This window comes from Octopus sinensis, linkage group LG10 (assembly GCF_006345805.1).
Source record: "Octopus sinensis linkage group LG10, ASM634580v1, whole genome shotgun sequence".
NCBI classification, from domain to species: Eukaryota; Metazoa; Mollusca; class Cephalopoda; order Octopoda; family Octopodidae; genus Octopus; species Octopus sinensis.
In genome coordinates, this window is record NC_043006.1 from 59555122 (window position 1) to 59565952 (window position 10831).

Sequence of the window (10831 nt, forward strand, 5' to 3'; positions counted from 1 at the left end):
CCACCACCACCACCACCACACCCACCACCTTCATCTCCCCCTCCACCTCCGCCTCCACCACCACAATCGCCGCCGCCTCCGCCGATGCCTCCGCCGCCACTGGAACCAAAAGTAGCAGCTGTTATGTTCATTTTCTCCTCCCACCGATACTACAACCAATACGCTTACTGCTACTTTCCTACAATTTTAGCTGCTGATATTGCACTGCCACTACTATATCCACCACCACCACCACCACCACCGCCACCACCGCCACCACCACCACCACCGCCACCACCACCACCACCACCACCGCCACCACCACCACCACGCCACCACCGCCACCACCACCACCACCGCCACCACCACCACCACCACCACCGTCACCTCCACCGCCAATCACACCATCAACACCAAAAACTAGCAGTACGATTGCTTTCCTCCTCCCCCCCCCCAGCCTCTCTAATAACCGGCTTAGTCATATAACTGAAGCTGCAAGCGGAGGATGACAAGAGAAGCTAATATACCCTCACCGAGACACCATCATCATATCTTGTTTTCGGAATTAAATACCACTGGATGAGAAACAAGACAAAGCTACGAGAAAATCAGTGAGAGACCCTATATATATATATACACTCACTCACTCACAAACACGCACACACACACACACACGCAGACATACACACACACACACACACAACACACACACACACATACACACACACACGCACGCACACACACACACACACGTACAGAAATATATTCTATGAAACTGAACCAAATTTTTTCGGTAAGCCATTCTCATTTTCATATTATTATTATTCACATTCCATACAAGAAATTCTAATATACGTTATCTGTGTTGTTGGAGTGTAACAATAAAAAAAAAAAAAGAATTATAGGTTTCTGCGTCTATTATGCCTGAGTGTCTATCTTTCTGTATTGAGTGTCTATCTTTCTCTGTGTCTGCTGCCTGTCTGATTGTCTTTTTCTCTGTATGTTTGTCTGCCTCTATCTATGTATGTATGTATGTATGTATGTATGTATTTATGTATGTATGTATGTTGGTAGGTAGGTAACTGTAAACGCTACATTTCTGTGTCCCTTAAAATCTAGAATCAGGTGTGTGTGTGTGTGTGTGTGTGGTGTGTGTGTGTGTCTGCGTGAGTGTATCCACCCACACAACACACACGCAGACACCACACAGATTATGAAACATGTATAAATTTGTGTGTATGTATATTTATAAATTTGGGTCTGTGTACATGCATGTATATATATATATATATATATATATATCCTTCTTCCTTTCTTTCCTGAGCGTCCAATAATACTTTATTTGTTCCACGTCCTCCCGTTGTTGTGTTTTTTTGTTTTCTTGTTTGGATTATTAACTTTATGTATATATATATATATATATATATATATATATAGAGAGAGAGAGAGAGAGAGAGAGAGAGAGAGAATATCTATCTATTTATCACTCTCTCTCTATGTATGTATGTATGTATCTATCTATGTACATATATAATATATATATATATATATATATATATATATATATATATATAATATATATATATATATATATATATATAATAACAATTTAATAAATAAAAATATGCATACATATGTACATACCTACATCTATATGTATATATACATGGAAACGGACTTTTTTTAACAACGAAAAAACAGTGTACAAGACAAACAATACAAGGAATATTCCCATATATATATATATATATATATATATATATATATACCGGAGTAAACACATAAATGTGAAACAAGGTGGAAAAAAGAGTACTCAAATACCAGTGGTAGAGTAATATGCTTTATTTTAAGCAGCAGAAAATTCAACAAAATCTGTTACTCTGAGTTCTCGTTGCCGTTCATCAGACAGTTTTTGCTAGATTCTAGCAAAAACTGTCTGATGAACGGCAACGAGAAACTCAGAGTAACAGATTTTGTTGAATTTTCTGCTGCTTAAAATAAAGTATATATATATATATATATATATATGTGTGTGTGTGGTGTGTGTGTGTGTGTGTGTGTGCGTGTGTATGTATATATGTTAATTTGTGTATAAATATGTATACAGAGAGAGGGAGGAGAGGGATAATATGAAAGAGAGAGGGGAGAGAGAAAAAGAAACCATATGCCGTTTGTTTAATAAATATATTTTTCTCGGGAAAATTTATTATCCATTGGTACGTTCTTACATAATGAGTATTTATGTACACACACACACACAACACTCACACGTATATATATATATATATATATATATATATATATATATATATATATATATATACATATAAATATGTGTCTGGGTGTATGTACGTGTATCTATTTTATGTATATATATCGGTTAACCAAAAACCGAAATGGAATGAAAAAAATCTACAGAAGACTTGTATTACATGGTTAAAGAATATATTTAATTCGTCATGCTAGAAAAATGTTAGAGAAACGTTCTAACATGACGAATTAAATATATTCTTTAACCATATAACACAAGCCGTCTGTAGTCTTTTGACGGTCTTTTTATTTTATATATATATATATATATATATATTATATATATATATATATATATATATATATATATACATATATGCATGCGTGTAAGTGTACACACATACTACATATATATATATATGTGCTATTTTTGTGCTGAGTTTGATCTGAGAACATAATCTTTTGTGGAGAATGGCGATTTGACGTCTATATCTAGCATGTTGACTGTCCACTTTTCGTGTTCAGTCCTTAATTGGTATATATATATATATATATATATATATATATATATAAGCAATTGGTCTTATGGATAGTATTTGTTCCCTTCTTCGCTTTGGGGTCCATCGCAATGGTTATCCGTAAAAAATTATCCAATGTACGTATAAATCGGGAAAGCTTATCGGAACGATATGACAGCGATACGATGTAGTGACATTCATACGTTTCCCTCCAAAAATACCTCTAATAATAAAACTCTGATAGCAGCAACTAGATGCTTGAGAGAGAACAACGAAATCGATTGCAGGAAATATTTTCAGTGAATTGCAAAAGAAGCACTGGCTACAAATATGCAAACACACACGCACAGACACACACATACACAAACACACTCACACACACACACACATACACAGCTGCATACGTTCACATTCACGCTTACAAACTCACCACATCTGCGCACATGTACGTACGTATAATTAACATAATTCAGACATACAAAACATACGCACGTGCACCCGCATTCAAAAGGCGCGCGCACACACGCATACACACACACGCACACACAGACACGCACACACAGACACACACACACAGACACACACACACAGACACATGTATATCTGTATGTTTGCATAAGGAGGCAGGAACATTCATACACACATACATACATACATACATACATATAAACACATACACACTCAAAAGAAATTATAGACTGAACATGTAACATTATCTGAATACATTTGTCTCTCTCTCTCTCTCTCTCTCTCTCTCTCTCTATCAATGTCTGTCTGTTTCTCTCTGTCACTCTCTATCAGTCTGTTTGTCTCTCTCTCTCTCTCTCTTTCATCCTCTCCCACGTTACGTAAGGCGGAAGATGGAATGTGTGTATAGCTGTGTGATTGCGTGTGTGTGTGTATGTGTGAGAGTGTGCGTGCGTGCGTGCGTGGTGCGTGCGTGCGTGCGTGCGGGGAGTTTTGTGCGCGTGTGTATGTGTGCGTGTCAGAATATACGGGAGGGAGAGGAATATATACGGGAGGGAGAGGAATACACGGGAGAGTATATTTCGTCGTGTTCTAGATTTCAACAAATTATTATAGACGTGTGTTACTAACCACGTCGTTCCAAATTCGTTTCTACGATAAGACACGGTGAGATTACTATTCCTAAAGCGGATTTTTCGAATAGCTGTCCTTCCTTCAAACCCCTAATAACTAAATGAATACATAAGGTATATTTCTCTTTTTGTGTGTGTGTGTGTGTGTGTGGCTGGGGTATTTCATTTTTTTGTCCTATTCTTGATTCATATATGAGAAATTATACGATTACCTTTAACTAGTTTCAGTCATTGGATTGCGGTCATGATGGGGGGGGGGGATCACCGCCTTGAAAGGTTAATTCCAATAAATCGACCACATTACTTGTTTTTAAACCCGTTGCTTATTCTATCGTTCTTTTCGCCACAGCACTAGGTTGCACACACACACACACACACACACACACACACCACACACATATAGATAGATACATACATACATACATACATACATACATACATACATACATAGAGAGAGAGTGATAAATAGATAGATAGATAGATAGATTGATAGATAGATATACATATTCCATATATATACATATTCTATATATATATATATATATAGAGAGAGAGAGAGAGAGTGATGAGAGATAGAGAGAGAGAGAGAGAGAGAGCGTCCAATAATACTATATTTGTTCCACGTCCTCGCGTTGTGTTTTCTCTTTGTTTTCTTGTTTGGATTAACTTTATACATACATACAAAAACTGTCTGATGAACGGCAACGAGAAACTCAGAGTAACAGATTTTGTTGAATTTTCTGCTGCTTTAATAAAGTGTATATATATTATATTATATATATATATAATACATACATGGATACACACACCAAACACAGATTATATATATATATTATATATAATATATATATATAGAGAAGAGAGAGAGAGAGAGGGGGGGGATAGATATACATTCATATTTCTCTCTCTCTCTCTCTCTCTCTCTCTCTCTCTCCCTAATATATATATATATATATATATATATATATATATATACATACATACACAAAGCTTACACACACACACATACATCGTCAACCAATCCACTCAAAAGGCTTTGGTCAACCTGGGGCTATAGGTGAAGGCACTAAAGATGCCATGCTGTGGGATTGAACCCAAACCATGTGATTGGGAAGCAAATTTCTTACCACACAGTTATGCAAATATTTTCAATCATTTTTTGTCTTTTTTAAACATTTCCTTAAACATTTCCTTTATTATGCGGTATGGGACTTCGTAGGAGAAGCTCTTTATAAAACATCTATGCATTTACTGTCGATTTCGATGTATTACTCGATCACGTAAACCACGAGCATGTTAAATGAGCGCGTTAGTGGCTAGGTATTCCTGAAACACGTGTACTTTTAATGCAATTCTCTGTTCAAGTAAGCGTGACATAGCATGTCAGAAGGCCAGACAGAGCTTTGAATTAGAGCTTGAATCAGCGCAAAAAGCTTGCAGTGTCACTTTCTGTTTATCTACATTTAATCCATAACATCAAATTCATTCTCAGCAACTTGGCAACATCTCTCTCTCTCTCTCTCTCTCTCTCTCTCTCTCTCTCTCTCTCACACACACACACACACTCTGTCCTTGTGGAACTATCCCAATCTATGGAAATACTCTACTGTTTGTTTCCAAAAAGGGACACCTTCGTGCATTTCATCCCCAAGCAAAACATTTCCTCTCTCATCGTCAACTGTCTAACTATCGCTCTCATTACTAACACTTCCAAACTACTTGAGAAAGAGAATTATTAACGACCACATTCTCCGATTACTTCGATCCCTCTGTTTCTTTAATGACCAGCGCTGAGCCTTTCACAAAATTAGATCTAGTGGGGGTAGTGTCCTACTTCCCTGTCTCCCCATGCAAATGTGCCATCTTATCCTCGAGAAATTTAATGGAAACATTGCGCTGTACTTGATATCATCAAAGTATTCAAGTATGTTTGTCATGCAAATCTATTCGCTAAACTGTCTACCGCGGTTCCATCCGTCTTTCGCTTTTCGGATCGTAGGTGTGTGCAGATGAATCGATCTCCTACAGGAGCACACTCTCAAGCCAGATGTGCCCTGACTTTTTTCCCCAAAACATTTCCCCTAAAACATTAATGACCCATTTTTCATTGCCTCTAACAACGCCTACTCCTATCCATACGCTGCCACTTTCATTTTCAGTCATAACGTTGTGTGCCATAGACTCATCTTTATGTAATCTTGATACTTCCTGCTAAATTTTAAAGTATAGTGTCACAATTACTCCACCTACCAAAAGCAACACTGAATCCTTACACACACACACACACACACACACACACGCGGTACTACTTAAGAAGAGTGGTCCCGGCGCGCGCACTCGCGCATCCGCGCTAGCTAGTCGTGACTAGTCGATCGTTACTTTGTGTCTTTGTTTTATTTTGTTTTAAAAAAATTATTTACTTTGTATTTTTGTGTTTTATTTACGTACTTTGTTTTAAAAAAAATTATTTACTTTCTGTAAAAAAAAATTATTTTGTGTTTTATTTACTTTGATAGGTAGTCGTTGTAGGATCGACTAGTCACGACTAGCTAGCGCGGATGACAGTCACTATAAATGCTAGCATTACCATTGTTAAGGAACTCTCCTGGAGATCTCAACCTCAAGGTAGCGAAGATCTAACCATAAAGGTTAGCTTCCCTTCTCTGAGCCAGAAAGTACTTCATCCCCCAAACAACCACCATTATCTCTCTACAGCAGTCTGTTGAGACCCACATTTGAGACAGTGCTGCTACACTATGGAGAGAGATGATATACTGCATCCAAGGATGCTACACTGCAACTATTCGATTGGTTGGGCATCATGTCACTCATCAAAACACTTCAACTTCTGTTTGTTGTCTTCAGCAACTACGACAGAAACTTCGCCCCTCAGAGCTGGCAGATCACGTGTCAACTCTACTCATGCGTTGCGACTCACTCGCCTCTCCTCCCTAGCCATTCATGTTGCATTCATTCGAGCAGGCACCGTCCTGGCCACTAAAGCTCGTTGTTCTTCCTTAAAACATAGTCCCTCAAGGATTCTTTTCCGTTCCGTAATCATTTGCCGGCAAACATTAATTTACAACTGTAAAAGAGGGTCATTAATCGCATCCACTTCACCGATATATATATATACATACACACACATACATACATACACACACACATACATATACCCACACACATACACGCGTACTCACACACTTTCAGATACTTATGTATGTACGTCTGTGTGCGTGGACATTTATATATATATATATGTATGTGTGTGTTTGTTCGAAAAATTTTATCCTACATTAGATATATATATATATATATATATATATATATATATATTATATATAATATATATATATATATTATATATATATATATATATATATGTAGTATGTATATATATATATGTATACATATATGTATGTTATATATATGTATATACATATATTATGTATATATAATAATATATATAATATTATATATATATATATATATATATATATATATATATATATATATATATATTATATCTGTGTGTGTGTGTGTGTGTATAAGAAAATGGATAAAACAACAATGGGAAACTCGTGGTTTACGCTGGCATGTCTTTAATTAGATAGGTAATAAAGAAGGAAGAAGCAGAGATAATTATCATTTAGAAGTATTAAACCCCTCTACCTTGATACCTACACAACTATATATATATATATATGGTTCCGAGTTCAGTCCCACTGCGTGGCACCTTGGGCAAGTGTCTTCTACATAGTCTCGTGACTGGATTTCGTAGACGGAAACTGAAAGAAGCTCGTGGTATATATACATGTATATATATTTATTTGTGTGTGTGTCTTTGTGTCTGTGTTTGTCCCCCCTTCCATCGCTTGACAACCGATGTTGGTGTATTTACGTCCCTTAGCGGTTCGGCAAATGATCCCGATAGAATAAGTACTAGACTTACAAAGAATAAGTCTTGGGGGTCGACTGCTTCAGCTAAAAACCCTTTAGGCAGTGCTCCAGCATGACCGCAGTCAAAATGACCGAAACAAGTAAAAGAATAAAAGAAATATATATATATATATATATATGTAAAGGAGTTTGTATAATTGTGTATAGAAGGATATATATTATTCAAAGAAATTCCAACTCTGTTTTTTATTTTTATTTATATTCTTTATAATATTAATGTAATGTAGAATATAGAATATATATAGTATAAATAGTATATATAGTAAAATGAAATGAAGTATTGATTGTCTTATTGAATAGATGAAATATTGAATATAAAATATTAAGGGACTAGTATACTTTCTTGCATTAAAACACTCTTCAAGGTCCCAGGTTGTGACAGGAATGTGTGTATGTATGTATGTATGTATGTATGTATGTATGTATGTATGTATGTACGTATGTATAAATATTTGACTCGTATAATTACCTCTATAAATATAGATACTCTTTCGATGTTTTATCAAATTGAAATATTCCATACATACATAGACACATACACACGCACACATACATATACATGCATGAATGCATACATACATATACATACATATATATACACATACATACATACATACATACATACATACATACATACATACATACATACATACATACATACATATACATGTATGAATACATACATACATACATATTTCGGAGCGGTACTTTCGGTCAAGTAGATTGACCTAATACCATGCGTTGAAGGAAAATGCAATAATATTATCTGTCATCGTTTTTGTCATTTATATTCCGGTCTATTCATTCGCATTCATCATATTTCTGGATAGTGTTGCCTATTATGAAATGCAGCCGAACGTTTTGACGGTTCACAAACAGGATACGCAATTAAGAGATATAAGAAGCTATGAAAAATATGAAAGGCAGCTTTTGTACGGTCTTAAATAGCTCAAAACAAGTTTTCCTCCATGTGATTTGTTATACATATACATATACAAGTGGACAAGCGCGCACACAGCATACCTGGGTGAGTGTGCGAGCGTGTGTGGTATGGTGGTGGTGGTAGTGGTAGACCGACCAAGTAAGCCTCGCTGGCCTCCTGTAAAGCCATTACGGCAGAGCTCTGGAAACGAAGATCGGTCTAGGTCAACTTTGCCTTTCATCCTTTCGGGGTCGATAAATTAAGTACCAGTTACGCACTGGGGCCGATGTAATCGACTTAATACCTATGTCTGTCCTTGTTTGTCCCCTCTGTGTTTAACCCCTTGTGGGTAATAAAGAAATAGGTAGTGGTGGTGGTGGTGGTGGTGATGTGTGTGTGTGTGTAAATTAGCCTCTTTGTAACAGTACACCTTATCTCCTTTACGTAAACTAACGTCTTATCTCCTACGTGCAAATTTATTAGTAAAGGCACAGCATCCGCCATAAACAATTCATTAAATAACTTGATTCTCAGATGAGATCTTTGCATTCGCTTGTGCGTAGTTTTAAATTTGAAATCTTTCCCTTGTCTCGTTTGTTCATCTTGTTGGTATTACATTCACTGCTCTTGATCCGTGTATCAGGTGTGTGCAAGTACATTTATACATTACATAAAAAAAAGTTACATACATACACACATATACAGACACACACATACACATGCACACACGAATATATTCTGTATACATATATATATTGTGTATATATATATATATATATATATATATATATATATATATATAATATATATATATATATATATATATATATATATATGTATAAATTATGTATATGATTCAGCCGAAATTGCGAGGATGATCCGGTTCTTGACTGAAGATTAAAGGCTTCGAATGACTCGTCCGTTTTTTGTGTCGTCTATTTGAATGTTTTGCGTTCTTGTCCCATTTTGTATTTTTATATATATTTTTTATACATATATATATATATAAAAGCAATAAAGATTCAAGTTAATTTAAATGAATTTACTTGAATATGGTACCTAACTTAGATGCACCAAAAAAAAACTATACTGTTTTAACAATACAGTAATGTGGGGTGATTATAAGCGAGAAAGAAGCAACAAGAATGGATAGGTTTTTAGTACAATCGTTTCATACAAGGACAGGCTTTATTAAAAGTTGCAAAAATTACAGCATATAAACGTGTCCTGTACTCATCAGCTAAAATACATGTGAGTTCTCTAGACATCCTAGTGGTTGAGGCTATACTCATGAAGTGATGTAGATAATTAAGTAACATAAACAGATTTCCAAAGTTCATTAAAGTTCTTTAAAGATGATGTACAGTCTTATCACAGATTTTAAAAAAGTTTTAATAGCATCATCACAGAGAAGGTGACCTAATCCATAGTGCACATATGAATTTCCAGAGATATGAGGAGGGATTACATACTCACAGACGACAAATTTATCCATTGTTAATCAACGGGGTGGGTCTCAATTCCTGCTTATTAGCATTACAGAGAGGGTGAATTAATCCTTTGTATAGATGCACAATTTCCAATGGTGTAGATGTAAATTTCCAGAGAAATGAAGAGGAATTTCATATTCACAGGCGATAAATTTATCAATGGTTGAACACAATGAGGTAGGTATCAATTCTTGTTATATGATTAGGTATTTGCCACATTAATCACATTACTGCTATTTACAAGAGGCTGTAGCTATTTAACTTTTAAAGGCTGAAGGGCTTTCTAGAGAGGCAAAGAACAGAAAAAGGGGAAGGAAGAGAAGAAAAGAGAGAAAATAAAGGAGGAGGGAGCAAAAAGGGGGGGGACTAAAAGAGAAGAGAAAAGGAAAAAGAGAATAAGAAGAAGAAAAAAAAAGAGAAAAGAGAAAGAAATAGGAAAGAAGGGAAAAAAAGAAAAAGAAAAAAAGGGTTCTAGTTATACAGAAGAATTAGTAGACGGCAAGTCTGGTTTTAATTTACAGGCATCTAGGAACTAGAGGAGAATATTATTCTTTGACTAGTAAAACAGCTAATTTATTGCTGTTGAAATCAGCTATGAATTTAAAGAGACTC

At 35.6% G+C, this 10831-nt stretch overlaps 1 protein-coding gene across 3 annotated transcripts in view; it reads left to right on the plus strand.

Moving 5' to 3' along the window:
• The first annotated feature begins 379 nt into the window (after positions 1 to 379).
• LOC115216737 overlaps positions 380 to 10831 on the plus strand; it is a 53966-nt gene continuing 43514 nt past the window's right edge. Inside the window, exon 1 of one of the 3 annotated variants that reach the window (XM_029786284.2) lies at positions 380 to 772. The gene's annotated coding sequence lies outside the window, so the exon portion shown is untranslated. Of the gene's footprint in view, positions 773 to 3802; positions 3962 to 10831 lie in introns of those variants that run through there. The other 2 variants (XM_029786286.2, XM_029786285.2) reach the window with 2 other exon arrangements.